Source organism: Rhodamnia argentea, chromosome 8, assembly GCF_020921035.1.
Source record: "Rhodamnia argentea isolate NSW1041297 chromosome 8, ASM2092103v1, whole genome shotgun sequence".
In the NCBI taxonomy this organism is placed as follows: Eukaryota; Viridiplantae; Streptophyta; class Magnoliopsida; order Myrtales; family Myrtaceae; genus Rhodamnia; species Rhodamnia argentea.
This window is the reverse complement of record NC_063157.1, coordinates 3444137-3450456: the sequence shown is the minus strand read 5'-3', so window position 1 is coordinate 3450456 and position 6320 is coordinate 3444137. Positions and strand designations below refer to the sequence as shown.

General features: G+C 43.4%; 1 long non-coding RNA gene across 1 annotated transcript; it reads left to right on the top strand.

The window, feature by feature from the left end:
* The first annotated feature begins 2987 nt into the window (after positions 1-2987).
* LOC125316245 lies at positions 2988-3896 on the top strand. Its single transcript, XR_007199552.1, has 3 exons — positions 2988-3231; positions 3329-3832; positions 3882-3896. It is a non-coding gene; the product is annotated as an uncharacterized LOC125316245 (long non-coding RNA).
* Positions 3897-6320: the final 2424 nt, after the last annotated feature.

The window sequence follows — 6320 nt, the reverse complement described above, 5'->3', positions numbered from 1 at the left end:
TTTGCTCAATTGGAATAACAACTGGTTTTGATCCCGATAATCCCGCTTCTGATATGATCTCCAGGACAAACTTGCGTTGGCTCAAGCAAATTCCTTTGTCCGATCGTGCAATCTCTATTCCCGGGAAATATTTGGGAGGTCCCAAATCTTTAATATGGAAGGTAGAGTGCGGGTAGCTTTTAAACTTCTCAACGGCATTATCGTCATTCCCCATGATAAGTATATCATCAACGTATATAAGTAAAAATATCGATGATGTACCTTGGTTCCATGTGAATAAGGCATAATCATGTTTGGATTGTTGAAAGTTGGCGGTTGTCGGTGCGGCAATGAATTTTGCATACCATTGACGAGAGGCCTGTTTGAGTCTGTATAGGGATTTACGGAGACGACACACTTTATTCTCCCCCATCTCGCGTAAACCCGGTGGGAGGTCCATGTAAATTTCTTCCTCGAGATCTCCATGAAGGAATGCATTATGAACATCCATCCGATGAAGGGGCCAATCACGAAGTGCTGCAACAGAGAGGAAAGAACGAACGGTGACTTCCTTTGCTACTTGAGAGAACGTTTGAGTGTAATCAAAACCTTCTCGTTGTGTAAATCCTTTGGCTACTAGTCGGGCTTTGTAGCGTTCAATGGAGCCATCCGCCCTATATTTGATTTTGTAAACCCACTTGCAGCCAATGGATTTTCGATGAGGGGGTAGAGGAACAACATCCCAAGTTTTGTTGTCCATTAGGGCTTGTAATTCATCAACCATTGCTTGTTGCCAATGAGGGTCTTTGGCAGCTTCATGATAAGAGGGTGGCTCCTGTCCTTCGGATATTCTACTAATACAGCACATGTGTTCATATGAAAGACGAGCAAAGCTTACATACGAAGAGATAGGATATCATGTACCGGATGACTCCAAGGTAGGGCAAATATAATCTGCTGTCCACATGGGAGGTCGTGTAGTACGATGAGAACGTCGTGGTGGAGCTGATGGAATAATCCCAAGTGTTTCCGAGGCTACATCACCCAAAGAAGTTGGTGATGGAGACGGCGATGGAATATCGTGTAAAACATGAGGAGTCATATTTTTCGAGGCTGGTGATGGTGCTGCATCATAATCAATGGCCGGAGATGCCACGGGAGATGTCGAGTAAGGGATCATCACTTGTGGTTGTGATGAAAACATTTCTTCAACCAAAAATGGTCATTGATCGTTAGTCGCACCAACCCGTTGATGAGAAGATAATTCTTCGTGGAAAGGGAAAACATCTTCATGGAAAATAACATTTCGACTAACAAAGAACCTCCTGGTGGATGTATCATATACCAAATATCCCTTCTGAAGAGTAGGGTATCCCATGAAGACGCATTTAATGGCACGAGGATCCAGTTTAGTCCGAGGCCCCACAGTAGATACATAACGTAGACATCCAAATACACGAAGGTGACCAATATCTGGTTTCTTTCCAAAAAGCAATTCGAAAGGGGTTTGTCCGTTGAGAACACGAGATGGCATCCGATTGATCAAGTATGCCGATGTGACCACACAGTCTCCCCAGAACATTTCCGGAATAGAGGCTTGATATTTAAGTGCACGAGCAACTTCAAGGAGGTGCCGATGTTTTCTTTCGACAACACCGTTCTGTTGAGGAGTGTATGTGCAGGAACTTTCATGAAGGATGCCATTGGCGATGAAAAAAGAAGAACATTCATGATTAAAAAATTCCCGTGCATTATCAGCACGTATCCGCTGTATGGATTTGTGGAATTGATTTTTGATGAGGACGAGAAAATTTCGGAGAATGGAAAGGACTTGGGCCTTGGATTGCATCAGAAAAACCCAAGTTGCTCGTGTATGGTCATCCACGATTGTGAGAAAAAAACGAGATCCATCACGGTGTGGGGTGTGATATGGTCCCCAAATGTCCATATGTAATAGAGAAAAAATTGCAGTCGCTCGTGATGCACTATGTGGAAAGGATAATCGCGATTGTTTAGCTAGAGGACAAATATGACACTTTGGGTGAGGAAAAGAAGCACTGTGACCCAAACGTTGATGAGATAAAATGGTTTTTTTATTAATACCGGCATTACATAAGATGTCCTTATTGAAGGGAAAATGTGAAACATCGAAACCAGTGGGAAAAGCAGCCCAAAAATAAAGTCCCTCGTGATTGTTACCCAAGCCCATCGGTTTCCCGGTCGAAAGGGCCCGAAAGAAGCGTATGTCGTGGTTGAAAATAACTCGACAAGAGTTGTCTTCACAGAGTTTGGAAACCGATATGAGGTTAAACTGAAAATCGGGAATGAGTAACACATTTTTCGGAGTGATGGAGGGATTAAGTTGAATGGTCCCGACTTTGGTAACAATAGTTTTATCTCCATTAGGAAGACTTACGGATGTATGATGAGTGGATTTGTGAATATCAGAGAGGAAATGTTCATTGCAGACTATGTGATCACTAGCTCCAGAATCAATGATCCATGCTTTGCTTGAAACCGAGCTTAAGTAGTGAGAAGTACCTGCATAGCTAGTAGCTTTATCTTGTGTTCCCATCCGACTCGGGGCTCTCATAATCTGCTGAATGTGATCCTTATTGATCGGCTGATCAGCCTTAGCATGTGCAGCAATAGAAATGTCTCGCTCCTTTTTTTCCTTGTCAACTGGTTTGCCATGTAATTTCCAACAATTTTCACGGGTATGGTAAGGACGTTTGCAATAATCACAAAATTTACCTTTCCCTTTATTAGCATGTGATTTGTTGGAAAAATTCTGGCCATTTGATCCTTTCCAAGCCGTGGAGCGTTGTCCTCCGTTTGATCCGCCCGCCGCGAGGACAAATCCCCGACCATTGGATCTCATGGGGTAATATGCGCCGTCTGATCCCATGAGCAAATCAGAACCGTTTGCATTGAGTAATGGTTTTACACATCTGGAGCCGTCGGATGGGCCGAACAAATCTCGACCGTCCCTTGACAAGAGAGCAACATCTTCTTCCTCCAGTAGCCCTATGCGCCGTGAGCTCTCTCCTCCCGAGCCTCCATAGGTGCCATGGCCGGACTTTGCCACGAGCGGGCGTTGGTCCGGTGTCACCTTAGCCGCGAGGACGACTCGATCTCCTACCTTGACATACTCCGATGAAGCCGACGCCTGCGACTCCTCTTGCACCGCAAGCTGGTAGATCCGGCCGAGCGATGGAACCGGTTCCATGGCGAGGATTTGGCTGCGAAAAGGTAGATAACCCTCGTTCAGCATCAATAGAAACCTTGTTGCCTTCTCTCTTTCCCTAATCGCGTGATACCGAGTTAGGGTTTCCTCCGGTCCTCGAAGCTTTTCTTCGGCTTCCTCCAATTCGTTCCATAGCGCGGAAAGCCGATTGAAAATTGTTGAAATTGAGGAATTGCCTTGCCCGAGCTCCGATAGGGCTTCGGTTATTGAGAAAATCTTAGCCCTATCGAGCTTCCCGTACATTTCCCGGATGTTTTCCCAAAATTTTTTAGCGTCTTCGGTCGGAGGAAGTCCGACAGCAACTTCGGGGGTGAGGCATTTGCCAATCCATGTTCGGACGAGCTGATTGCACTTCCTCCAAGGACGTGCAAGCCGCTCATCGACCGGAATAGGGATAGAACCATCAAGAAACCCTTCTTTGTCCTTCGTCGTGAGTGCTCGCCGGAGCTCTCGACACCAGACGGAGTAGTTTTCTGGCCCTAAGAGTTGTGTAGAGATTAGGCGAAGCTCGGGTCCGTCGGCGGCGATCGTGTATAGGGGATCCCCGGGCTCCGGTCGACCGCCGGAGGTTCCCGCAAAGGAAAAAAAACCGAGTCCGAAACCGAGGTAAGGAAAAACCGTCGGACCCATCGAACCCGAAATGTTGGGACCCGAGTATGCCCAACCAGGTCCAGGCGCTTAATACTGACTTGGGTAGGTCCATCTAGAGCCGGACCCTGGATTGCCTTCCGGAAAAATTGTAGGGCCTCCTCCTGGTGCACTACTCCCGGGGTGGGTCCTCTCCGTAGGGCCCATACTGCTCTGGGGAGGCAGTACTGAAACAGGGACCCATTGAACATATGGTCCTCCAAAAAATTGTTCCGTGTTGGGCTGAATGGGCCCACTGTTGTGCTGCGTTGGCTCCAAAAGCTCTTCATGTTCTTCTTGAGTGGTCTGGGTATCATTTATCAGAGTTGATTGAGGGTCCAAGGGTGGATTGCCCAACCCTTGATTATTGGAAAAGTTGTCCGAATCCTCGGAGGTTCCGGACTTTGAGCCTTGGTTTTTAGGCATGGTTTTTGGCTTTATATATGATGTGACTCAAAAAAAATTTCTTCACAGGTTATATGCGAAGAAGGCAAAGTGGATGGCTAGGCAGAAAAATATGCGGAAGCTAGGTTGAAATGTTGCTCTGATACCATGTAAGAAAAAGCAATGAAGGAAAGCTATGGAGGAATTGTATTCTGTATTGCTTTTTCTCTATATGAAACTGTAGAATAACAAACCTATTTATAATACATAGAGGTCAAACTAAAAACAGAAAAAAGAGATATACAGAATAATATAAAATCAATTCCTATCATACAAAAACAATCAAATCAATTAGTATCAATTGAGATCGCTATTGCTATCAAGATCTCTCATTGATCTCTCATTCCAAAGGCAACCGTATCTTCAACAATTTTGTCCGATTAAACAAGCGGAAAAAAAAAAAAAAAAGTCGCCACGAGTCCCAAGCTATAGGCGAATTATGCAATCTGATTCCTAATCTCTCAACTTCTTTCCCCATCCACTTTAAATGTTCTTGTTCTATTGTGTACGCAACTAGAAAGTGCTTACGTTCCACTTTGACCGAGCCAAAAGTTGAATCTTCTCTCACGTCAGACCACGCGAGACAAGGATTGTCGATTTGGATGTGGAGCATTATCGAAGAAATAGAACACAATGAGATCATCTTTACTTTTCCTTTAGTTTCTTCTTCTTTTTCCTATAAATGAGATTATGTTCAATTTTGCACGGCTGAGAGGAGTTCAACTTTGAACCAGAAACTTATTTGTGAAGTATTCTCCAACTTTGAGTCGGTCATTTAATGAAGTCCGTTAAAGATGGAAATTCTATTTGAACACTACTTGTCTTCAAGATGCAAGCCGGACGTCTCCTTGTCAAACTTCAATACGTCTGCTCCGACATGGAAATACAACCGACTTCAACACTGAAGCAATTCCCACGTTCTACAATACAAGCCCTTGAGAATTTTACCAAAAAAAAATTCTACCATTTCTAACGAGATGAGATAATTAGATATAAATTGAATTTGAAAAACACCCCAGATAATTATGGTATATGATAAAGACTTTCCTCCAAAGAGAAAAAAAATTAGATTTTTCAAGATTTGCGATCAAAATCGAACAAAAGATATTCGAATGGAATTCCTTTTTCCAAATTGAAAAAAAAATCACCCTTATTTTTTTTTCGGTCGGAAAAGATAATTAAGCTTCAGTACTTCAAGTAGTTTCTTCATTACAAAAAATAAAAAACGGGCCTTGAAAAAAAAAAATGAGGTCCCATAAAGTACTAGGGAATTAGTAAGCCCGTCTCTAGAAAGGTAGTTGCGACTATGGGCCATGGCAACTTAGTCCGCAACTTGATGTGCTTCTCTCAAACAATGGGCTAGATGCAGATTCTCAAAATGGGCCATCTCCAATTTGAAGTCCTTGATAAGGGCCTCCTCCTCCCGTGAAGTTCTTGGTCGGTCACCGCCCTCATCAGGTTCAAGCTATCTGACTCCAAAATTAAGTTCAGAGAAGACTTGGTTGAAGGAGAGCTAGGGAGTCATTTTGTCCACAACTCTTCCAGTTTGATCTCTACAGATAAACCCCAATGCCTGCTCCAAATTTCCATGCCATAATATTATGGAAAAGTGAGAAATAGAAAACGGTATCATCCTCTACCATGCAAGCGAAGTTTATAGGATGCTTTTAGGCAGCTACTCAGGCTATTTGACTCTTGAACCTCATTAGGGAGTTGATCATATTTGACTTTGTTGATAAACTCATACAGTTGTATTGTGACAATTATTCTGCAATGTTGTTGAAGGTCATAAGGAGTCTAAGTATCTGACGATTAAGTTTATGATCATAAAAAGGTAACATATGGGAATGGTAACACTAAACTAAAGCATATTTTCACTGATGATATGGTTGCAGCCACTAACTAAAAGTCTTCACCCTAGTGTATTTGAACGACATGTCATAAGCATGGGCTAAGAAGTATCGTGGGATGCTATTACGATATGTTATTTGCTAGGCTTGGAAGCATTATGGGATGCTGTTGT